At 49.6% G+C, this 27,560-nt stretch overlaps 1 pseudogene; it reads right to left on the bottom strand.

The window, feature by feature from the left end:
- Window positions 1–214: 214 nt before the first annotated feature.
- LOC130325007 (PHD finger protein 19-like) lies at window positions 215–26,224 on the bottom strand (annotated as a pseudogene).
- Between the last annotated feature and the right edge of the window lie 1,336 nt (window positions 26,225–27,560).

Here is a 27,560-nt window from a genome sequence, read left to right as displayed (position 1 = left end):
TGTAGTTTTGCAACATCTGGAGGTCCGCAGGTTGAAGACCACTGCTCTAGAACAACGATTCCCAAACTGAGGCTCTCTCAACATCAAGGGCATGATGGGAATTGTAGTTGTAGCCAAACAATGCAGGTAAAATGTATCATGCTGGGGTCCAGGCAGTTTAGCTTGCAGAGCACTGTCTGCACCTGTAACAAACCCTCAGCTGTTCACAAGGTTTTCTGTCTTTGGTCCTACACTCAGTGCTGTCAGTGATAACTGTACAGTGAACGGCCATATTGCCGCACCAGTCAGTGTGTATAAAACCACAATTGTTAAACTTTTAGGTATAAATTTTTGTGAAAGGCAATTCGGCATTGTACCCTGTATTAAGTGCTTTCTTCATTATTGCAGCAAGTTAATAGAAGTCTCTGACACGTACGCGACTCCCTCATGGTGGCAGCGCCATGGTGTGGAGCGCCGCCTGTACACCCCACCTTTGGTTATTTGACTAACATACACAATATATACTTAGGTTATAAATCTCTCTCAGTATGGAGTTGTGCCGTCCCACTCTACCAGGTACTGAACTTTGCCCTCCGGGGTGATTCTCCGCGCCAGCACTTGGTACTTCTCTCCACATGCCAACCTACCCGCTGCACCAAAATAATTGGTAATAGAGGTCTTAAGGTGGGGCAGGGACACGTCCTCCTCGCTGATGCTTTCGTATGTGTGGCCATCTTTGCCATTGTCTTGGTAGTCAGACACCCTGGGATATTCGATTAATTCACTGGCGCAGCTGTTCTGGCGCTCTGAATGGTTTGCGGCCCGTTTCTTGGTTTCAGAAGATGAATAAACCTTTGAAGTCAACTTCCTCTTCCTACTTCCGACATGGCCCCTATAACCAGAGGGGAAAAACACAAAGCTCAAGCATGATATAGTCCTGAAATCGTTTAATACCTCCATTTTAACTCTTACCCACTATAGGACGTATGTATGTGTCCTAACCATCTCCTTCTCTGCGTGACAGACCTGTTTGTCAATCACAGCCGGGATCCTGCTGCCGAGACCAAGATCGCACAGGGGCTGTGGAAATCTACGTCACTCCTCTCCTCCTGAGAACGGTGTACGGCGCGAGGGGGGGGAACGGTGTACGGCGCGAGGGGGGGGGGAACGGTGTACGGCGCGAGGGGGGGGGGAACGGTGTACGGCGCGAGGGGGGGGGGAACGGTGTACGGCGCGAGGGGGGGGGGAACGGTGTACGGCGCGAGGGGGGGGGAACGGTGTACGGCGCGAGGGGGGGGGAACGGTGTACGGCGCGAGGGGGGGGGGGGTAACGGTGTACGGCGCGAGGGGGGGGTACGGTGTACGGCGCGAGGGGGGGGGGAACGGTGTACGGCGCGAGGGGGGGGAACGGTGTACGGCGCGAGGGGGGGGGAACGGTGTACGGCGCGAGGGGGGGGGAACGGTGTACGGCGCGAGGGGGGGGGAACGGTGTACGGCGCGAGGGGGGGGGAACGGTGTACGGCGCGAGGGGGGGGGAACGGTGTACGGCGCGAGGGGGGGGGGGAACGGTGTACGGCGCGAGGGGGGGGGGGGAACGGTGTACGGCGCGAGGGGGGGGGAACGGTGTACGGCGCGAGGGGGGGGGGAACGGTGTACGGCGCGAGGGGGGGGGGAACGGTGTACGGCGCGAGGGGGGGGGGAACGGTGTACGGCGCGAGGGGGGGGGGAACGGTGTACGGCGCGAGGGGGGGGGAACGGTGTACGGCGCGAGGGGGGGGGGAACGGTGTACGGCGCGAGGGGGGGGGGAACGGTGTACGGCGCGAGGGGGGGGGGGACGGTGTACGGCGCGAGGGGGGGGGGGGACGGTGTACGGCGCGAGGGGGGGGGGAACGGTGTACGGCGCGAGGAACGGTGTACGGCGCGAGGGGGGGGGGGGGAACGGTGTACGGCGCGAGGAACGGTGTACGGCGCGAGGGGGGGGGAACGGTGTACGGCGCGAGGGGGGGGGGGAACGGTGTACGGCGCGAGGGGGGGGGGGGGAACGGTGTACGGCGCGAGGAGGGGGGGGAACGGTGTACGGCGCGAGGGGGGGGGGGAACGGTGTACGGCGCGAGGAGGGAACGGTGTACGGCGCGAGGAGGGAACGGTGTACGGCGCGAGGAGGGAACGGTGTACGGCGCGAGGAGGGAACGGTGTACGGCGCGAGGAGGGAACGGTGTACGGCGCGAGGAGGGAACGGTGTACGGCGCGAGGAGGGAACGGTGTACGGCGCGAGGAGGGAACGGTGTACGGCGCGAGGAGGGAACGGTGTACGGCGCGAGGAGGGAACGGTGTACGGCGCGAGGAGGGAACGGTGTACGGCGCGAGGAGGGAACGGTGTACGGCGCGAGGAGGGAACGGTGTACGGCGCGAGGAGGGAACGGTGTACGGCGCGAGGAGGGGAACGGTGTACGGCGCGAGGAGGGAACGGTGTACGGCGCGAGGAGGGAACGGTGTACGGCGCGAGGAGGGAACGGTGTACGGCGCGAGGAGGGAACGGTGTACGGCGCGAGGAGGGAACGGTGTACGGCGCGAGGGGGGGGGAACGGTGTACGGCGCGAGGGGGGGGGGAACGGTGTACGGCGCGAGGGGGGGGGGAACGGTGTACGGCGCGAGGGGGGGGGGGAACGGTGTACGGCGCGAGGGGGGGGGGGAACGGTGTACGGCGCGAGGGGGGGGGGAACGGTGTACGGCGCGAGGGGGGGGGAACGGTGTACGGCGCGGGGGGGGGGGGAACGGTGTACGGCGCGAGGGGGGGGGGGAACGGTGTACGGCGCGAGGGGGGGGGAACGGTGTACGGCGCGAGGAGGGGAACGGTGTACGGCGCGAGGAGGGAACGGTGTACGGCGCGAGGAGGGAACGGTGTACGGCGCGAGGAGGGAACGGTGTACGGCGCGAGGAGGGAACGGTGTACGGCGCGAGGAGGGAACGGTGTACGGCGCGAGGAGGGAACGGTGTACGGCGCGAGGAGGGAACGGTGTACGGCGCGAGGAGGGAACGGTGTACGGCGCGAGGAGGGAACGGTGTACGGCGCGAGGAGGGAACGGTGTACGGCGCGAGGAGGGAACGGTGTACGGCGCGAGGAGGGAACGGTGTACGGCGCGAGGAGGGAACGGTGTACGGCGCGAGGAGGGAACGGTGTACGGCGCGAGGAGGGAACGGTGTACGGCGCGAGGAGGGAACGGTGTACGGCGCGAGGAGGGAACGGTGTACGGCGCGAGGAGGGAACGGTGTACGGCGCGAGGAGGGAACGGTGTACGGCGCGAGGAGGGAACGGTGTACGGCGCGAGGAGGGAACGGTGTACGGCGCGAGGAGGGAACGGTGTACGGCGCGAGGAGGGAAATCTCCACCCAGCTGCGGGGCAAACGCAGAACTGCATAGGACGCAATTCTGCACCTCACACTGGCACACAGAGGGTGCAGAATTGCGTCCTAGTTCCCATATACGGTTTCAAGTTAAAAACCGTACAGAACATATATAGAAAACCATATGCATTGACTTAACATAGTAAACCGTATGTCAAACACATCATCCGGTTTAGTCCGTTTTGCGTCTTATACGGTTTTGTCAGTTTCTTTACCCGTACCCAAAACAGTAGTCTACCACGTTTCTTGGTCTGGGTGAAAAACCGTATACGTTTTATTTTTTAACATGGGAGTCAATGGGAACCGTATAGAATCGTATGTGCGTACGGTTCCATCCAGTTTTCACCATACGGTTTTTGACTTTGCACAGTTTTTTTTCTTAGAATTTCAATCAAACAAGTGAAACTTTATTCATAATGGAGTGAAAAGTTAAAACGTATAATGTTTTTTTTCTTAAAAACAGATGCAACCGGACATCATTTTTCAAACCGTATACTGGTCGAAATTTGTACACACGTTTTGATACAGTTTAGTCAGGTTTTTAATGAAAAACAGATTCCTCAAAACCTGATAACAGGAACCGTATCACAAAAAACGTGGTGTGCATGTACCCTAACATATATTGGGAGACATTAGTATTATTTTAATTTATGATGGTGTGGTAGTGCTCAATATATATGGGGGAATTTTTATACCACTATATATTTGGTGGTGCCAGGCTGTAGGGAGGGGGAGGGGTAGGTGAGGGAGGAAGGGGCTGTAGGGTTTTTGATCTTCTCTTTGCTTAGGTTTTGGCTTTTTGTAATATTGGAAAACGATAATAAAATCTATAAAAATATTAAAAAATAAATATGGTGTGTGCAGGGCCCCTGTACACTACACAAACTCTATATAATATATGTAGAGGGGTTGAATAGTAAAGTAACAATCTTTGCAGATGATACTAAACTCTGTAAAGCGGTAAACACTATAGAGGACAGTGCACTGTGTATAGTAGATAACACAACAGAGGACAGTGCACTGTGTATAGTAGATAACACAATAGAGGACAGTACACTGTATATAGTAGATAACACTATAGAGGACAGTGCACTGTAACAAATGGATCTGGATAGGTTGGAGGTATGGGCTGGGAAGTGGCAGATGAGGTAACACTGATAAATGTAAGGTAATGCACATGGGGGGAAAAAATCCGGGCTGGGATTATGTAGTAAATGGGAGCACACTTGGGACAACTGACGTGGAAAAGCTTGGGAGTCTTAGTTAACAGTAAATTTTGCTGTAGTGACCAGTGTCAGGCAGCTGCTGCCAAAGCAAATAAAATCATGGCGTGCATCAATAGGGGCATAGATGCCCACGACAAGGAAATAATTCTACCACTGTACAAATCACTAGTCAGACCACACATAGAATACTGTGTACAGTACTGGTCAGACCACACATAGAATACTGTGTACTGTACTGGTCAGACCACACATAGAATACTGTGTACTGTACTGGTCAGACCACACATAGAATACTGTGTACTGTACTGGTCAGACCACACATGGAATACTGTGTACTGTACTGGTCAGACCACACATGGAATACTGTGTACTGTACTGGTCAGACCACACATGGAATACTGTGTACTGTACTGGTCAGACCACACATGGAATACTGTGTACTGTACTGGTCAGACCACACATGGAATACTGTGTACTGTACTGGTCAGACCACACATGGAATACTGTGTACTGTACTGGTCAGACCACACATGGAATACTGTGTACTGTACTGGTCAGACCACACATGGAATACTGTGTACTGTACTGGTCAGACCACACATGGAATACTGTGTACTGTACTGGTCAGACCACACATGGAATACTGTGTACTGTACTGGTCAGACCACACATGGAATACTGTGTACTGTACTGGTCAGACCACACATGGAATACTGTGTACTGTACTGGTCAGACCACACATGGAATACTGTGTACTGTACTGGTCAGACCACACATGGAATACTGTGTACTGTACTGGTCAGACCACACATGGAATACTGTGTACTGTACTGGTCAGACCACACATGGAATACTGTGTACTGTACTGGTCAGACCACACATGGAATACTGTGTACTGTACTGGTCAGACCACACATGGAATACTGTGTACTGTACTGGTCAGACCACACATGGAATACTGTGTACTGTACTGGTCAGACCACACATGGAATACTGTGTACAGTACTGGTCAGACCACACATGGAATACTGTGTACAGTACTGGTCAGACCACACATGGAATACTGTGTACAGTACTGGTCAGACCACACATGGAATACTGTGTACAGTACTGGTCAGACCACACATGGAATACTGTGTACAGTACTGGTCAGACCACACATGGAATACTGTGTACAGTACTGGTCAGACCACACATGGAATACTGTGTACAGTACTGGTCAGACCACACATGGAATACTGTGTACAGTACTGGTCAGACCACACATGGAATACTGTGTACAGTACTGGTCAGACCACACATGGAATACTGTGTACAGTACTGGTCAGACCACACATGGAATACTGTGTACAGTACTGGTCAGACCACACATGGAATACTGTGTACTGTACTGGTCAGACCACACATGGAATACTGTGTACTGTACTGGTCAGACCACACATGGAATACTGTGTACTGTACTGGTCAGACCACACATGGAATACTGTGTACTGTACTGGTCAGACCACACATGGAATACTGTGTACTGTACTGGTCAGACCACACATGGAATACTGTGTACTGTACTGGTCAGACCACACATGGAATACTGTGTACTGTACTGGTCAGACCACACATGGAATACTGTGTACTGTACTGGTCAGACCACACATGGAATACTGTGTACAGTACTGGTCAGACCACACATGGAATACTGTGTACAGTACTGGTCAGACCACACATGGAATACTGTGTACAGTACTGGTCAGACCACACATGGAATACTGTGTACAGTACTGGTCAGACCACACATGGAATACTGTGTACAGTACTGGTCAGACCACACATGGAATACTGTGTACAGTACTGGTCAGACCACACATGGAATACTGTGTACAGTACTGGTCAGACCACACATGGAATACTGTGTACAGTACTGGTCAGACCACACATGGAATACTGTGTACAGTACTGGTCAGACCACACATGGAATACTGTGTACAGTACTGGTCAGACCACACATGGAATACTGTGTACAGTACTGGTCAGACCACACATGGAATACTGTGTACAGTACTGGTCAGACCACACATGGAATACTGTGTACAGTACTGGTCAGACCACACATGGAATACTGTGTACAGTACTGGTCAGACCACACATGGAATACTGTGTACAGTACTGGTCAGACCACACATGGAATACTGTGTACAGTACTGGTCAGACCACACATGGAATACTGTGTACAGTACTGGTCAGACCACACATGGAATACTGTGTACAGTACTGGTCAGACCACACATGGAATACTGTGTACAGTACTGGTCAGACCACACATGGAATACTGTGTACAGTACTGGTCAGACCACACATGGAATACTGTGTACAGTACTGGTCAGACCACACATGGAATACTGTGTACAGTACTGGTCAGACCACACATGGAATACTGTGTACAGTACTGGTCAGACCACACATGGAATACTGTGTACAGTACTGGTCAGACCACACATGGAATACTGTGTACAGTACTGGTCAGACCACACATGGAATACTGTGTACAGTACTGGTCAGACCACACATGGAATACTGTGTACAGTACTGGTCAGACCACACATGGAATACTGTGTACAGTACTGGTCAGACCACACATGGAATACTGTGTACAGTACTGGTCAGACCACACATGGAATACTGTGTACAGTACTGGTCAGACCACACATGGAATACTGTGTACAGTACTGGTCAGACCACACATGGAATACTGTGTACAGTACTGGTCAGACCACACATGGAATACTGTGTACAGTACTGGTCAGACCACACATGGAATACTGTGTACAGTACTGGTCAGACCACACATGGAATACTGTGTACAGTACTGGTCAGACCACACATGGAATACTGTGTACAGTACTGGTCAGACCACACATGGAATACTGTGTACAGTACTGGTCAGACCACACATAGAATACTGTGTACAGTACTGGTCAGACCACACATGGTATACTGTGTACAGTACTGGTCAGACCACACATGGTATACTGTGTACAGTACTGGTCAGACCACACATAGAATACTGTGTACAGTACTGGTCAGACCACACATGGTATACTGTGTACAGTACTGGTCAGACCACACATGGAATACTGTGTACAGTACTGGTCAGACCACACATAGAATACTGTGTACAGTACTGGGACCAATGTACAAGAAAAATACAGTGGAGCTGGAGAGCGTTCAAAGACGGGCAACCAGAGTAATATGGGGAATGAGAGGACTACAGTACCCAGAAAGATTATCAGAATTAGGGTAATTTAGTTTAGAAAAAAAAGACTTAGGGGCGACCTAATAACTATGTATAAATATATCAGGGGACAGTACAGAGATCTCTCCATGATCTATTTATACCCAGGACTGTATATATAACAAGGATGTGACCTAATAATATATATAATATATCAGGATTGTACAGAGATCTCTCCATGATCTATTTATACCCAGGACTGTATATATAACAAGGATGTGACCTAATAATATATATAATATATCAGGACAGTACAGAGATCTCTCCATGATCTATTTATACCCAGGACTGTATATATAACAAGGAGGTGACCTAATAATATATATAATATATCAGGACAGTACAGAGATCTCTCCATGATCTATTTATACCCAGGACTGTATATATAACAAGGAGGTGACCTAATAATATATATAATATATCAGGACAGTACAGATATCTCTCCATGATCTATATATACCCAGGACTGTATATATAACAAGGAGGTGACCTAATAATATATATAATATATCAGGACAGTACAGAGATCGCTCCATGATCTATTTATACCCAGGACTGTATATATAACAAGGAGGTGACCTAATAATATACTGTATATAATATATCAGGACCGTACAGAGATCTCTCCATGATCTATTTATACCCAGGACTGTATATATAACAAGGAGGTGACCTAATAATATACTGTATATAATATATCAGGACAGTACAGAGATCTCTCCATGATCTATTTATACCCAGGACTGTATATATAACAAGGAGGTGACCTAATAATATATATATCAGGACAGTACAGAGATCTCTCCATGATCTATTTATACCCAGGACTGTATATATAACAAGGAGGTGACCAAATAATATATATAATATATCAGGACCGTACAGAGATCTCTCCATGATCTATTTATACCCAGGACTGTATATATAACAAGGGGGTGACTAAATATATATCAGGACAGTACAGAGATCTCTCCATGATACATTTATACCCAGGACTATAATATATATATGTATATATGTGTGGAGGTTAGGGCCGATAGCCGATAACTTATACCGATATTCCGGTATAAGTTATCGGCTATTTAACCCCCTGCGACACCGCTGCAGATCATTGATTTAAAGCGGGCGCTTTAAATCAATGATCTGCAGTGGCTTTTGCGGGGCCATAGGCTGGCGCCGACACCCGCACCTGATGTCACGGCGTAGCGGCGTCTATGCAGTGTACTAGGCCGGAGCCTGCCCGGAGTGGAGAAGATGACCGCCGGAGAAGAAGGACAGCCCGGACCGGTTCACTCTTCACCCGGAACGCCCCCGGTCACTACTGGAAGGGAGGATGGCCCGGACAACCCCCATTACGGGTAAGTTTAATTTTTTTATTGACTCGGAGGGTGGGGGAGGGGCCCGACCGGTATAGCGGTATGGGAAAAAATCCATACTGGTATACCGCCCAGCATCACGGTGGGGGGTGCGATGCGGTGTGGGTGGTCGGCGGTCACGGTGCGGGCGGCGGGTCATTATCGGCCGATAATATGTCGATCCCTAATATATATATATATAACAAAGGGGCATCCTCTACGTCTAGAAGAAGGTTTCTACACCAGCACAGACGGGATTCTTTACTGTAAGAGCAGTGAGAATGTGGAATTCTCTCCCGGAGGAGGTGTCATGGTGGACTCTGTAATAGAATATAAAAGGGGTCTGGATGCATTTTTGGAGAGTAACATAAGTTTTTCCACAGAACAGAAAGTGCCGCATGTATCACTAATATAAAGTATATTACGTCACATAAATTTAAAAAAATTATATAAAATCAAAACCAGTGTAACAAACCCTCAGTTATGAGAAGTATTAGATAAAAGATGGCCATACGATAAGGTAAAGGTCGGCCAGGCCCACAGATTTCAGGAGGACCTGCCGACCATGTAATGTAGGAGAAGGTTTAGGGAGTTGTCCCCTTGAGAATACCTATATGTCTATGTGAGGATCAGATGAACACTCATCCCAATGTATGGCAGCCTCGAGGACCACATATATATATAGGCTGAGATCACCCTGTGTAACGGACCCCGGCATTAAAGGAAAACCTGTCCACCCACACTAAATGCCATATTCATAGTCGCTGGTCGCGCATGCGCTCATGTGACCAGCGACTCCACTAGGACGTGGAGTCACAGACAAAGAATATGCATATTGAGCCTCCAGCGCGCAAATCAGAGAAGATAGAGGCAGAGGTCTCTGGACGTAAGGTGTGTATTTTAGTCAGTGACCCCCCCATTGCACTCCTGTTTACCCCACTATATCCCAGTGTATTGGGTTTCAAGTGGGTTTTGCTATAAACCATTGTTGGTCAGCTGTGTATAGAGGGCATGTGGGGCGGACGTTTATACAGGTGAGGGGCTGCACAAATGATTCAGCCATTGGTCCTGGGACCCAGTCAGCACAATAACAGCCATTACACAAGTGCCCATTGCCTCCATCATCGCTGGTATCAGGCCCAGTCTGCCGTCAGCCTCTGGATGTGAACAGTGTCACAATGTCAACCTGGGATTGTCCAATACTGTACATTCTCCCAAAGCAAATACCACAGCATTGCGCCACTTACTGCGACTCATAAGACAGGTTAGATGCCGAGCCGGATGTGCTGGCTGCGTCATTGGAGTCCACATCTGAAGTGAAATTCTGTCCAGAACTTGCACTAAAATCAAGAAGAGAAAACATTACAGGAGGGAGGAGCGGGAATGAGGGAGGAGCGGTAAAGAGGGAGGAGCGGTAAAGAGGGAGGAGCGGTAAAGAGGGAGGAGCGGTAAAGAGGGAGGAGCGGTAAAGAGGGAGGAGCGGTAAAGAGGGAGGAGCGGTAAAGAGGGAGGAGCGGTAAAGAGGGAGGAGCGGTAAAGAGGGAGGAGCGGTAAAGAGGGAGGAGCGGTAAAGAGGGAGGAGCGGTAAAGAGGGAGGAGCGGTAAAGAGGGAGGAGCGGTGATGAGGGAGGAGCGGTGATGAGGGAGGAGCGGTGATGAGGGAGGAGCGGTGATGAGGGAGGAGCGGTGATGAGGGAGGAGCGGTGATGAGGGAGGAGCGGTGATGAGGGAGGAGCGGTGATGAGGGAGGAGCGGTGATGAGGGAGGAGCGGTGATGAGGGAGGAGCGGTGATGAGGGAGGAGCGGTGATGAGGGAGGAGCGGTGATGAGGGAGGAGCGGTGATGAGGGAGGAGCGGTGATGAGGGAGGAGCGGTGATGAGGGAGGAGCGGTGATGAGGGAGGAGCGGTGATGAGGGAGGAGCGGTGATGAGGGAGGAGCGGTGATGAGGGAGGAGCGGTGATGAGGGAGGAGCGGTGATGAGGGAGGAGCGGTGATGAGGGAGGAGCGGTGATGAGGGAGGAGCGGTGATGAGGGAGGAGCGGTGATGAGGGAGGAGCGGTGATGAGGGAGGAGCGGTGATGAGGGAGGAGCGGTGATGAGGGAGGAGCGGTGATGAGGGAGGAGCGGTGATGAGGGAGGAGCGGTGATGAGGGAGGAGCGGGAATGAGGGAGGAGCGGGAATGAGGGAGGAGCGGGAATGAGGGAGGAGCGGGAATGAGGGAGGAGCGGGAATGAGGGAGGAGCGGGAATGAGGGAGGAGCGGGAATGAGGGAGGAGCGGGAATGAGGGAGGAGCGGGAATGAGGGAGGAGCGGGAATGAGGGAGGAGCGGGAATGAGGGAGGAGCGGGAATGAGGGAGGAGCGGGAATGAGGGAGGAGCGGGGCTTGACTTCTGCCCACTACATTGAGACCATAGGCAGTGTGCAGTAGAGGAGGTGCCTACTACCTTGTTACAGCAGAATAGTGACTGCAGCTCTGGAGGTGGCCGGAGCATACAACATGATACATTAAAGGTTCTGGACAATTTTGAGCACTTTTTATTACTGCATTGAACAGAATAAACAGGTTTTCCATCGATTCAACAGTTTGCTCAGTTTGTGGCCTCAGAGGAATCCATGTTGTTCAGTCACCAGCCCTCTGCCATCCTCTCCTGAACCATCTTTAACATCATTAAGTTTGAAGTTGCTGAATTTACCTTTTAAGACTTTGAATCTCGTCCAATGTAAAATCAAAGATGCTGGCGAGGTGGTGGTTGGTGCTCCAGGCGGAGGTGAAGTCGCTCTGTAATGTCAGGAGAGGAGACTCATCAGAAAGGAAGGAAACCACAAAGTGTTACATGAGGAGGAGAATAAAGTACTTTCTGTGCCATCTGCAGATTACTGACACTGGGAATCGCATCCTCCAGGAGGAACTGGGACGGCTTACGGCAGCTCGCGCTCCTCTTCTGTCGCTGACCGGGCAGGAGGCTGCAACAGACATGACGATATATACTGAAGATGAGAGACGGCGGCAGCATCACGCCATCCGGAGGGGGGTCACCACAAAGAGGACACGTCTAATACTTGGATTGGGGGGCGGAGCCATGTATACACATCACATGTTTAGTAGGGGCGGAGCCATGTATACACATCACATGTTTAGTAGGGGGCAGAGCCATGTATACACATCACATGTTTAGTAGGGGGCGGAGCCATGTATACACATCACATGTTTAGTAGGGGGCAGAGCCATGTATACACATCACATGTTTAGTAGGGGGCGGAGCCATGTATACACATCACATGTTTAGTAGGGGGCAGAGCCATGTATACACATCACATGTTTAGTAGGGGGCAGAGCCATGTATACACATCACATGTTTAGTAGGGGGCGGAGCCATGTATACACATCACATGTTTAGTAGGGGGCGGAGCCATGTATACACATCACATGTTTAGTAGGGGGCGGAGCCATGTATACACATCACATAATATGTTTAGTAGGGGGCGGAGCCATGTATACACATCACATATGTTCAGTAGGGGGGCGGAGCCATGTATACACATCACATAATATGTTCAGTAGGGGGGCGGAGCCATGTATACACATCACATAATATGTTCAGTAGGGGGGCGGAGCCATGTAAACACATCACATAATATGTTTAGTAGGGGGGCGGAGCCATGTATACACATCACATAATATGTTTAGTAGGGGGGCGGAGCCATGTATATACATCACATAATATGTTCAGTAGGGGGGTGGAGCCATGTATACACATAACATAATATGTTCAGTAGGGGGGCGGAGCCATGTATACACATCACATAATATGTTTAGTAGGGGGCGGAGCCATGTATACACATCACATATGTTCAGTAGGGGGGCGGAGCCATGTATACACATCACATAATATGTTCAGTAGGGGGGCGGAGCCATGTATACACATCACATAATATGTTCAGTAGGGGGGCGGAGCCATGTAAACACATCACATAATATGTTTAGTAGGGGGGCGGAGCCATGTATACACATCACATAATATGTTTAGTAGGGGGGCGGAGCCATGTATACACATCACATAATATGTTTAGTAGGGGGGCGGAGCCATGTATATACATCACATAATATGTTCAGTAGGGGGGTGGAGCCATGTATACACATAACATAATATGTTCAGTAGGGGGGCGGAGCCATGTATACACATCACATAATATGTTCAGTAGGGGGGCGGAGCCATGTAAACACATCACATAATATGTTCAGTAGGGGGGCGGAGCCATGTATACACATCACATAGGAATACCTGCTCTTGTATTTGCTGCGTCCCTTCTTCTTGACATCACCCCCAGACCGGGTGTCTGTATGACCCAGCAGTTTGTCAGGTAAGAGTTTATTGGGGGGGCTCGGCGGGACCCGGATACGTAAGCGGAAGATACATTTCTTTCTTTTTATTTCTTTGCCACAAAGAAACCTGCCATATTTAAGAATATATAAAATAATATTTGAATCAGAGAGATCCTCAGATGATGTTCCGGACAGATCTCTGTTCACCCAAACATTTGTGTTCTCTCTATTCCTCCAGAACAGACCCCCATATTAGTGAGCACAGACCCTTCTGACAACACAACGTGGGAACTTAACATTAGTGTGATTGGGTCTCCGCGAGTCCTGTTCACAATGCGGAATTGTTCCACGCAAAGAAAGAAAATGTTCATTCTTGCGCGGAAGTCCGCGGAGTACTGCATAGCTGTCAATGGTGACGGCACAGTGCTGCGCGGTCCTACCGCCGCCGTCCGCTGCCAGGCTGAATCTCTGCCAGTGGAGATTCCGTTCACACTCCGTAGCGTGAACATAATGTGAACATTGTCTTCTGACGGAAATGCTTCTCACTCATGAGCCGCTGTACGTTTCTGCCTCTCACCTGCTTTTGTAGCTGTTTAAGGCCTCCAGAAGGTGCTGTCCTCGCTCCTCTTCTGGGGTGACTGACAACTAGAAGGAATAATTTACAGGTCAGAGACCCCTCTATAGGGACAGGTTATTATAACACAATGAAAGTACATAAATACAATGTATACAAATGGGCTGTAATCACACAAAGAGACACAGTGCAGTCTAGTGTAGTAGTATCAGCGGTGTAATTCACGATTTTATCACTAGGTGGCAGCAGCAGAGCCGGTCTAGGCAGCAATGTGTCTCCATAGTGAGGTGCCGACCTGGGGGAGGACTCGGATACAGAGCCACTGCACCCTGTACCACATGATAGGCTTAGATACAGAGCCACTGCTCCCTGTACCACATGATAGGCTTAGATACAGTGCCACTGCACCCTGTACCACATGATATGCTTAGATACAGTGCCACTGCACCCTGTACCACATGATATGCTTAGATACAGTGCCACTGCACCCTGTACCACATGATAGGCTTAGATACAGTGCCACTGCTCCCTGTACCACATGATATGCTTAGATACAGAGCCACTGCACCCTGTACCACATGATATGCTTAGATACAGTGCCACTGCACCCTGTACCACATAATAGGCTCAGATACAGAGCCACTGCTCCCTGTACCACATGATAGGCTTAGATACAGAGCCACTGCACCCTGTACCACATAATAGGCTCAGATACAGAGCCACTGCTCCCTGTACCACATAATAGGCTCAGATACAGTGCCACTGCACCCTGTACCACATGATAGGCTTAGATACAGTGCCACTGCACCCTGTACCACATAATAGGCTCAGATACAGAGCCACTGCTCCCTGTACCACACATGATAGGCTTAGATACAGAGCCACTGCTCCCTGTACCACATAATAGGCTCAGATACAGAGCCACTGCTCCCTGTACCACATGATAGGCTTAGATACAGAGCCACTGCACCCTGTACCACATAATAGGCTCAGATACAGAGCCACTGCTCCCTGTACCACATGATAGGCTTAGATACAGTGCCACTGCACCCTGTACCACATAATAGGCTCAGATACAGAGCCACTGCTCCCTGTACCACACATGATAGGCTTAGATACAGAGCCACTGCTCCCTGTACCACATGATAGGCTTAGATACAGAGCCACTGCACCCTGTACCACATAATAGGCTCAGATACAGAGCCACTGCTCCCTGTACCACACATGATAGGCTTAGATACAGAGCCACTGCTCCCTGTACCACGATAGGCTTAGATACAGTGCCACTGCACCCTGTACCACATGATATGCTTAGATACAGTGCCACTGCACCCTGTACCACATGATAGGCTTAGATACAGAGCCACTGCTCCCTGTACCACGATAGGCTTAGATACAGAGCCACTGCACCCTGTACCACGATAGGCTTAGATACAGAGCCACTGCACCCTGTACCACATAATAGGCTCAGATACAGAGCCACTGCTCCCTGTACCACATGATATGCTTAGATACAGAGCCACTGCTCCCTGTACCACACATAAGCTTAGATACAGAGCCACTGCTCCCTGTACCACACATAAGCTTAGATACAGAGCCACTGCTCCCTGTACCACACAAGCTTAGATACAGAGCCACTGCTCCCTGTACCACATGATAGGCTTAGATACAGAGCCACTGCTCCCTGTACCACACATAAGCTTAGATACAGAGCCACTGCTCCCTGTACCACACATATGCTTAGATACAGAGCCACTGCTCCCTGTACCACATGATATGCTTAGATACAGAGCCACTGCTCCCTGTACCACACATGATATGCTTAGATACAGAGCCACTGCACCCTGTACCACACATGATATGCTTAGATACAGAGCCACTGCACCCTGTACCACATGATATGCTTAGATACAGTGCCACTGCACCCTGTACCACATGATATGCTTAGATACAGTGCCACTGCACCCTGTACCACATGATATGCTTAGATACAGTGCCACTGCACCCTGTACCACATGATATGCTTAGATACAGAGCCACTGCTCCCTGTACCACATGATATGCTTAGATACAGAGCCACTGCTCCCTGTACCACACATGATAGGCTTAGATACAGAGCCACTGCACCCTGTACCACACATGATAGGCTTAGATACAGAGCCACTGCACCCTGTACCACATGATAGGCTTAGATACAGAGCCACTGCTCCCTGTACCACATGAAAGGCTTAGATACAGAGCCACTGCTCCCTGTACCACACAATATGCTTAGATACAGAGCCACTGCTCCCTGTACCACACATATGCTTAGATACAGAGCCACTGCTCCCTGTACCACACATATGCTTAGATACAGTGCCACTGCTCCATGTACCACACATGATAGGCTTAGATACAGAGCCACTGCTCCCTGTACCACACATGATAGGCTTAGATACAGAGCCACTGCTCCCTGTACCACACACGATAGGCTTAGATACAGAGCCACTGCACCCTGTACCACATGATAGGCTTAGATACAGTGCCACTGCTCCCTGTACCACATGATATGCTTAGATACAGTGCCACTGCTCCCTGTACCACACATGATAGGCTTAGATACAGTGCCACTGCTCCCTGTACCACATGATATGCTTAGATACAGTGCCACTGCTCCCTGTACCACACATGATAGGCTTAGATACAGAGCCACTGCACCCTGTACCACATGATAGGCTTAGATACAGAGCCACTGCACCCTGTACCACATGATAGGCTTAGATACAGAGCCACTGCTCCCTGTACCACATGATAGGCTTAGATACAGTGCCACTGCACCCTGTACCACATGATAGGCTTAGATACAGTGCCACTGCACCCTGTACCACATGATAGGCTTAGATACAGTGCCACTGCTCCCTGTACCACATGATATGCTTAGATACAGAGCCACTGCACCCTGTACCACATGATATGCTTAGATACAGAGCCACTGCACCCTGTACCACACATGATAGGCTTAGATACAGAGCCACTGCACCCTGTACCACATAATAGGCTCAGATACAGAGCCACTGCTCCCTGTACCACATGATAGGCTTAGATACAGTGCCACTGCACCCTGTACCACATGATATGCTTAGATACAGTGCCACTGCACCCTGTACCACATGATAGGCTTAGATACAGTGCCACTGCACCCTGTACCACATAATAGGCTCAGATACAGAGCCACTGCTCCCTGTACCACATGATAGGCTTAGATACAGAGCCACTGCACCCTGTACCACATAATAGGCTCAGATACAGAGCCACTGCTCCCTGTACCACATAATAGGCTCAGATACAGTGCCACTGCACCCTGTACCACATGATAGGCTTAGATACAGTGCCACTGCACCCTGTACCACATAATAGGCTCAGATACAGAGCCACTGCTCCCTGTACCACACATGATAGGCTTAGATACAGAGCCACTGCTCCCTGTACCACATAATAGGCTCAGATACAGAGCCACTGCTCCCTGTACCACACATGATAGGCTTAGATACAGAGCCACTGCACCCTGTACCACATAATAGGCTCAGATACAGAGCCACTGCTCCCTGTACCACATGATAGGCTTAGATACAGTGCCACTGCACCCTGTACCACATAATAGGCTCAGATACAGAGCCACTGCTCCCTGTACCACACATGATAGGCTTAGATACAGAGCCACTGCTCCCTGTACCACATGATAGGCTTAGATACAGAGCCACTGCACCCTGTACCACATAATAGGCTCAGATACAGTGCCACTGCACCCTGTACCACATGATATGCTTAGATACAGTGCCACTGCACCCTGTACCACATGATAGGCTTAGATACAGAGCCACTGCTCCCTGTACCACGATAGGCTTAGATACAGAGCCACTGCACCCTGTACCACGATAGGCTTAGATACAGAGCCACTGCACCCTGTACCACATAATAGGCTCAGATACAGAGCCACTGCTCCCTGTACCACATGATATGCTTAGATACAGAGCCACTGCTCCCTGTACCACACATAAGCTTAGATACAGAGCCACTGCTCCCTGTACCACACATATGCTTAGATACAGAGCCACTGCTCCCTGTACCACATGATAGGCTTAGATACAGAGCCACTGCTCCCTGTACCACATGATAGGCTTAGATACAGAGCCACTGCTCCCTGTACCACATGATAGGCTTAGATACAGAGCCACTGCACCCTGTACCACATGATATGCTTAGATACAGTGCCACTGCACCCTGTACCACATGATATGCTTAGATACAGTGCCACTGCACCCTGTACCACATGATATGCTTAGATACAGTGCCACTGCTCCCTGTACCACATGATATGCTTAGATACAGAGCCACTGCTCCCTGTACCACATGATATGCTTAGATACAGAGCCACTGCTCCCTGTACCACACATGATAGGCTTAGATACAGAGCCACTGCACCCTGTACCACATGATAGGCTTAGATACAGAGCCACTGCTCCCTGTACCACATGAAAGGCTTAGATACAGAGCCACTGCTCCCTGTACCACACAATATGCTTAGATACAGAGCCACTGCTCCCTGTACCACACATATGCTTAGATACAGAGCCACTGCTCCCTGTACCACACATATGCTTAGATACAGTGCCACTGCTCCCTGTACCACACATGATATGCTTAGATACAGAGCCACTGCTCCCTGTACCACACATGATAGGCTTAGATACAGAGCCACTGCTCCCTGTACCACACACGATAGGCTTAGATACAGAGCCACTGCACCCTGTACCACATGATAGGCTTAGATACAGTGCCACTGCTCCCTGTACCACATGATATGCTTAGATACAGTGCCACTGCTCCCTGTACCACACATGATAGGCTTAGATACAGAGCCACTGCACCCTGTACCACATGATAGGCTTAGATACAGTGCCACTGCTCCCTGTACCACATGATATGCTTAGATACAGTGCCACTGCTCCCTGTACCACACATGATAGGCTTAGATACAGAGCCACTGCACCCTGTACCACATGATAGGCTTAGATACAGTGCCACTGCTCCCTGTACCACATGATATGCTTAGATACAGTGCCACTGCTCCCTGTACCACACATGATAGGCTTAGATACAGTGCCACTGCTCCCTGTACCACATGATATGCTTAGATACAGTGCCACTGCTCCCTGTACCACATGATAGGCTTAGATACAGAGCCACTGCTCCCTGTACCATGATATGCTTAGATACAGACCCACTGCTCCCTGTACCACACATGATATGCTTAGATACAGTGCCACTGCACCCTGTACCACATGATAGGCTTAGATACAGAGCCACTGCTCCCTGTACCATGATATGCTTAGATACAGACCCACTGCTCCCTGTACCACACATGATAGGCTTAGATACAGTGCCACTGCTCCCTGTACCACACATGACAGGCTTAGATACAGACCCACTGCTCCCTGTACCACACATGATAGCCTTAGATACAGAGCCACTGCTCCCTGTACCACACATGATAGCCTTAGATACAGAGCCACTGCTCCCTGTACCACACATGCTTAGATACAGTGCCACTGCTCCATGTACCACACATGATAGCCTTAGATACAGAGCCACTGCTCCCTGTACCACACATGATATGCTTAGCTACAGAGCCACTGCTCCCTGTACCACACATGATATGCTTAGATACAGAGCCACTGCTCCCTGTACCACACATGATATGCTTAGATACAGAGCCACTCGCTCCCTGTACAACAGGATATGCTTAGATACAGAGCCACTGCACCCTGTATCACACATGATATGCTTAGATCCGGCGGCGGATGAGATACACACAGCTTCATTACAGGATAGAGGACACCCCCCCCCCCCTCCTGATCCCAGAAGTATACAAGACCCCAAATATCTCATGTGCTCGGCCACGTTGTCCCTGTAAAGTGATAATAATGGGGGGGGGGGGGGGGGCGGTGATGGGATCTATTACAGGATAGAGGACACCCCCCCCCCCCCCCCCTGATCCCAGAAGTATACAGACCCCAAATATCCCATGTGCTCGGCTCACGTGTGTCCCTGTAAAGTGATAATAACGGGGGGGGGGGGGGGGGGGGGGGGGGGGGTGATGGGATCTATTACGGGATCTTGTGCCCCACCGTACACACGCTGAGGACAGACTATAGTCACATGGAGTTAAAAGCCAAGGCTCATATACGACTACAGGGGGGGTACACTGTGCTGACAGGATTCCCTTCTGCATTCCCTAAATCTCATGAATGTTCCCCCAGGAAAACCTTAAAGGGGTACTCCACTGGAAAAACATTTCTCTTAAATCAAACTGGTGCCAGAAAGTTAAACAGATTTGTAAATTACTTCTATATTAAAAAATCCAGTACATCCAGTACTTATCAGCTGCTGTTATCATCCACAGGAAGTGCTTTTCTTTTGAATTTCGTTTCTGTCTGACCACAGCTGCTCTCTGCTGACACCTCTGTCCATGTAAGGAACTGTCCAGAGTAGGAGAGGTTTCTATGGGGATTCTCCTTCCTGCTCTGGACAGTTCCTGACATGGACAGAGGTGTCAGCAGAGAGCACTGTGGTCAGACAAAATCTTCCTGTGGCTTATAACAGCAGCTGATATGTACTGGAAGGATTAAGATTTTTTTAATATAGAAGTAATTTACAAATCTGTTTAACTTTCTGGCACCAGATGATTTAAAAGAGACATGTTTTCCAGTCGAGTGCCCCTTTCTAATAGTTATGTCCAGAGTCTCCCTATAGTTTCATACAGTGACCCAGATTATTGATTTAGTTTTGTAAATCAATAACGTGTCCACTTTTGCCCAATGCAGCCAATGACAGCTCAGCTTTTATTTGAACTGCAGCCGCTATGACTGATCTCTATGGACGAAGCAGGAGATAAACCTAGACCAGAGTTTATTCCATTTCCCCTATAGAATCCGCACTCACCTTGCCGAGCTGCAGATGTTCCCAGTTATCATTGACAAAAGTCAGGATCTCCTCAAAATCAAAGTATTTCTTCTTACTGAGGACCCCCGAGGTTGTAGAGAGCGAGGTGCACGATGTCCACCCTGGAAGGGATCACACATACATTTTGTATCAATATCTCAAGTCTCAAAAACATGGAATACATTGGCGCAATATTATGGCAAGATTTCTAGAGCGCTGGACTCACCATCGCAGCGGAAGCCGCTTGATAAACTCCACCCCATGATTACAGACCGAGCAAAAGAATATGAAAAACCTGCAGGAAATAAAGAGTTTGGTTATAGTCTGAGATCATCTACATTGTATTCACAACAGAGTCTATTAGGATGGGTAACATGGCGGATTGTCCAGGGCGCCCGGCGCTAGAACTGCATGGACATTATCCGCCCGCATAGATGACAATGTATTCCACGTGGATTCTGCTTACAGAAGGACCAGGATCATTCTTTTGGCAGAAGCTCCACCACAAAAATTCTAAATTTCTAAACATTTATATTCGGAAATTCCCTCAGTGTATCCTTCTTACAGGCAATTGCTGTTATTCTCTATGGAACCCCAATATTTACCTTGCACCCTGCAGAATTATTACAGATGAAGGAGTCTTCATGCGAATTCTAAGCAGTGAGCCTGAGGCGGCCCATGTTTCTGCTTACTAAAGGGGTTAATGCGGGAAATGTTTTAGCTGGTAGCACAAGTCGGCCCCCCCTGAGCTGTCAGAGGCCGAGTCTCAGGAATGTACAGAATTCCTTCTAAAAGCCGCCTGCGCTATCCATGGAAGACCAGGATAGTACCGTACCATGGCACGCTTCACACAGGCAGAAATGCTGCAGATTTTTCCACAGGTAAATCCACACCAAGTTTTACAGATGTTATTGAAGATCTCATTGCAGAAAATAGTGATTGAAGGGAGAAAAAAGTAAATGTATCAGCAGCATTTCCACGGGGAAATCTGGATCACTGGGAACTTATTGTGGATTTTTTCCTTTACTTCTTTCTCTGAAATCGATGTGGAAAATCCATAGTGGATCTGCAGCATAAATACTGACATACTGAGGACTTGGCCCGTACAGAAAGAGGTTTCCCCTGACACTGATGACATGTGGGAAGGAAATAAGGGTTTTTCTGCAGTATTTCGTGATTTTTCTAAACACATAAGCGATGTACAGTCAGAAGAGTAATCCGCACAATGTCTCCCCTCCCCACCCTCAAAGCATTGCTGAAAATGTATTAATCTATAGCAAAATATACACTAGATTGTTCTAGGAGGAGAGCGGAACTAACAGTCATACACTCCAATTCACACTCATTTTACTGCAGATGTTGTAGGTTTTGATTTCCTCGTTAAAGGCAATGGGGGAAAAGCTGCAATAAATCTGCAACATACATTGACCCGCCACAGGTGAATTTACACTCACATTTCCTGGCAACGTAACACAGCTCAGCTCTCAGCCCCTAACAACCAATCACAGCTCAGCTCTCAGCCCCTAACAACCAATCACAGCTCAGCTCTCAGCCCCTAATAACCAATCACAGCTCCGCTCTCAGCCCCTAATAACCAATCACAGCTCAGCTCTCAGACCATAACAACCAATCACAGCTCAGCTCTCAGCCCCCTAATAACCAATCACAGCTCAGCTCTCAGCCCCTAACAACCAATCACAGCTCAGCTCTCAGCCCCTAATAACCAATCACAGCTCAGCTCTCAGCCCCTAATAACCAATCACAGCTCCGCTCTCAGCCCCTAACAACCAATCACAGCTCAGCTCTCAGCCCCCCTAACAACCAATCACAGCTCAGCTCTCAGCCCCTAACAACCAATCACAGCTCCGCTCTCAGCCCCCTAATAACCAATCACAGCTCCGCTCTCAGCCCCTAACAACCAATCACAGCTCCGCTCTCAGCCCCTAACAACCAATTCACAGCTCCGCTCTTCAGCCCCTAACACCACAATCACAGCTCCGACTCTCAGCCCCCTAATAAACCAAATCACAGCTCAGTCTCAGCCCCTATAACAACACAGCTCAGCTCTCAAGCCCCCTAATTAACCAATCACAGCTCCGCTCTCAGCCCTAACAACCAATCACAGCTCCGCTCTCAGCCCCTAACAACCAATCACAGCTCCGCTCTCAGCCCCTAACAACCAATCTCCAGCTCCGCTCTCCAGCCCCCTAACAAACCAATCACAGCTCCGCTCTCAGCCCCCCAACAACCAATCACAGCTCCGCTCTCAGCCCTAATAACCAATCACAGGCTCCGCTCTCAGCCCCTAACAACCAATCACAGCTCCGCTCTCAGCCCCCTAACAACCAATCACAGCTCAGCTTTCAGCCCCTAACAACCAATCACAGCTCCGCTCTCAGCCCCTAACAACCAATCACAGCTCAGCTCTCAGCCCCTAATAACCAATCACAAGCTCCGCTCTCAGCCCCTAATAACAATCACAGCTCCGCTCTCAGCCCCCTAACAACCAATCACAGCTCAGCTTTCAGCCCCTAACAACCAATCACAGCTCCGCTCTCAGCCCCTAACAACCAATCACAGCTCAGCTCTCAGCCCTAATAACCAATCACAGCTCAGCTCTCAGCCCCTAATAACCAATCACAGCTCAGCTCTCAGCCCCTAATAACCAATCACAGCTCAGCTCTCAGCCCCTAATAACCAATCACAGCTCAGCTCTCAGCCCCTAATAACCAATCACAGCTCCGCTCTCAGCACCCCTAACAACCAATCACAGCTCCGCTCTCAGCACCCTAATAACCAATCACAGCTCAGCTCTCAGCCCCTAACAACCAATCACAGCTCCGCTCTCAGCCCCTAACAACCAATCACAGCTCAGCTCTCAGCCCCCTAACAACCAATCACAGCTCCGCTCTCAGCCCCTAACAACCAATCACAGCTCAGCTCTCAGCCCCCTAACAACCAATCACAGCTCCGCTCTCAGCCCCCTAACAACCAATCACAAGCTCCGCTCTCAGCCCACCTAACAACCAATCACAGCTCCAGCTCTCAGCCCCTAACAACCAATCACAGCTCCGCTCTCAGCCCCCTAACAACCAATCACAGCTCCGCTTCTCAGCCCCCTAACAACCAATCACTAGCTCCGCTCTCAGCCCCTAACAACCCAATCACAGCTCAGTCTCTCGCCCGCTAACAACCAATCACAGCTCAGCTCTCAGCCCCTAATAACCATCACAGCTCAGCTCTCAGCCCCTAACAACCAATCACAGCTCCGCTCTCAGCCCCCTAACAACCAATCACAGCTCCGCTCTCAGCCCCTAACAACCAATTACCAGCTCCGCTCTCAGCCCCTAATAACCAATCACAGCTCAGCTCTCAGCCCCTAATAACCAATCACAGCTCCGCTCTCAGCCCCTAATAACCAATCACAGCTCCGCTCTCAGCCCCTAACAACCAATCACAGCTCCGCTCTCAGCCCTAACAACCAATCTCAGCTCCGCTCTCAGCCCCCCCAACAACCAATCACAGCTCCGCTCTCAGCCCCTAATAACCAATCACAGCTCCGCTCTCAGCCCCCTAACAACCAATCACGAGCTCAGGCTCTCAGCCCCTAACAACCAAATCAGCAGCTCAGCTCTCAGCCCCTACCAACCAATTCACAGCTCAGCCTCTCAGCCCCTAACAACCAATCACAGCTCAGCTCTCAGCCCCTAACAACCAATCACAGCTCAGCTCTCAGCCCCTAACAACCAATCACAGCTCACCTCTCAGCCCCTAACAACCAATCACAGCTCACATTTTATATTTTCATGTAAAATGAAAGCTGAGCTGTGATTGGTCACTATAGGCAAAACCATGCAGTTCTGGTTTCAGGCAGATTAATTAATCCGGGATAAATTACTTCTATGGTATCAAGTAGGATTTTCCACAAACACATCTGTAAAATCTGCAGTGTACACACCATGAGGAGATCAAACCTGTGGAGAGGAAGAGTGCAGCAGTCGCCCATAGCAACTAATCACATCACTTTTCACAAAGACTCTGAGAGCTGAAAGAAGCGATCTGATTGGCTGCTATGGGTAACTGCTCCACTTCTCTACACAGGTTTTGATAAATCTCCCCCCACGTGTGAAAGCTTTGCCCCCCCCCCCCCTATACAGAGGACACTCACACAGGGTCTGACTACTTGAGAACAGGACTCGGGGTAGTAGTAGTGTGAAGACTGACACTCCACTGACTGCCCACAGCGCTCTGTGTTCCCATAGACAATATACGGAGAGTTACTTAAATCTGCGCTCTGCCACTCCAATCTCATTCCAGATCTTGGGGGTCCTAACAGTCAGACCCCCAGTGATAAGTCCCCTACCCTGTGGAGGTAAAACTCTTTAAACCTACAACATTTGATGCATCACCGTACCCTCCACCTCATGACTATAATAATATGGGACCTAGAAGTGATCAGTGTTCATTGTGAGGCGCTAACATACATACACCGCTAGAGAATGGCCCTCCTCCACACCGTCTGCCTGTCAGGACCCCCACAAGAGGAGTGCAGCGCAGGTGATAGGCTGTCCGTGCTGCGCCATTTACTGCCTGCTGACAGCTTGTTGGGGCCAAGTGCTAACAGGCCAGAGTCTCCATAAATAAATGCGACATTTCCCACAAGGCAGGAGGATTGGGGGAGGGAAGATACAGACTACCTGTCTCCAAACAGCATGGGGTCATTCAGGCACTGGATACAAGCCTCGTGGAACCACTGCCGACAGCGGAAACACTGGATCATCTTCAGATACCACCTGAGACAAGAAGACAAAGCGCTCAATGGCAAATCGCTTATCAGCTTTTACAAGGTGATACATTGTAACCATGTTATAGATTGTAATGTCCAGCTACTTAGTAAAGGAGAACTCCAGCCAGGGACCCCCCATTGATCTCCTGAACGAACCCCAGCTTTCTCAGTGAGGAGCGCGTGTAGTCTATTGGTAGACCGCAAACGCTCCATTCATTTCTAGGAGAGTGGCGATGATGCCCTAGTGCAGTACTCTGGTCTCTTCAGCGATTGGAGTCCATGCCTTCTGCAGCATGCGATCCTCACGGAGCGGCGGGTCCCGTTCAGGAGATTGCGATCAGCTACTTATCCTCTATCCTGTGGATTGGGGGGGGGGGGGGGGGGGGGGAGTTAATTTTGGGTGCAGTTCTCCTTGTATCTGTACAAACTGTATCCTCTACAGAACACATTACATAAATTGAAACATTTCCATGGAAAAATACATTTGTACAGTGTGATGAGGGCATCTCTGGTCACAAATAGAAAACCTGGAGTCTTCTTTCACTATAACCAAGCTTTCCTAGACTCCTGAATGACAAAGCTGCAGGTGGCAGATTGCAGGTCCCTTGGAAAGGCGGGAGGGCGAGGCAGAAAGACCTATGGTGCTGTCAGTGCACCCCTTCCCTGCCACCCACATTTATTTAGTAATGGTCACAGGTGACAGTGTCGGCAAGACGAGGGAAGGGAGCACTGGGGAGCGAGGAAAGGTAATATGTCGCAGCTCCCTGGACAACCTTTAAGGCTAGGTTTCCACACAGGCTTTTCTGGCATCTTTTGGAGATCTACCAATGCAGTTATTGAGCCAAAGCCAGAAGTGGATTCAAAAGGAACGGGAAATATAAAAAGGTAGAATGTACACTTCTTTCTTATGGATCCACTTCTGGCTTTGGCTCAAATACTGCATTGGCAGATCTCCAAAAAATGCCAGAAAAAACCTGTGTGTGGAAACCGAGCCTTAAAAGGGGTTTTCAAGGACTGTTATGTTCCTGGTCTACCCTTAGGATAGGCTACTAACATCCAATCATTGGGGGTCCAATCCATTAAAGTGAATGGGATGAGCTGAAATATAATCTTTCAGGTACCAAGTATACAGAGCAGCAGTGTCTGGGATATTAAAAGGCGGCAGCGCTTGCAAGAGATCTGTAGTTTTTATTGCTGGGATGTGACAGACAAATCAGCAGTTCTGGACTTTGTTTTTATTTTTTGACGTTTCCACCGTTCACCATACAGTATCATTAATGTGATGTTTTAATAGTTCCAACATTTCTGCACACAGCAATACCACATGTTTATTTGACTTAAAAAAAAAAATTTTTGTAAATGGTAAAAAGAGGGAATTACATTTTTTATTGGAGGAGGGGCTTTTTCACTTTTTACTTATTTTTTTTGGCCCCACTATGTATCACAATCTTTTCATAAAACACACTGATCAGTGTTATCAGTGATCTGCCAAAAAGCATCTGCACTTTAGGCCTTAGGGGAGTGTTAAACGAGGAGAGGTTAAAAAGCTTTAAAAAAAAATAAACAAAAAAGGAGAGGAGGTGGTAATCTAGGTTTTTTGGTGAGGTGAAGAGCAGAGTAATAGGTTTTCAGCATGAAT

The sequence above is a fragment of the Hyla sarda genome, unplaced genomic scaffold (genome assembly GCF_029499605.1).
Source record: "Hyla sarda isolate aHylSar1 unplaced genomic scaffold, aHylSar1.hap1 scaffold_2699, whole genome shotgun sequence".
NCBI classification, from domain to species: Eukaryota; Metazoa; Chordata; class Amphibia; order Anura; family Hylidae; genus Hyla; species Hyla sarda.
The sequence above is the reverse complement of the archived record's forward strand: the minus strand, read 5'-3'. Positions and strand labels throughout refer to the sequence as shown.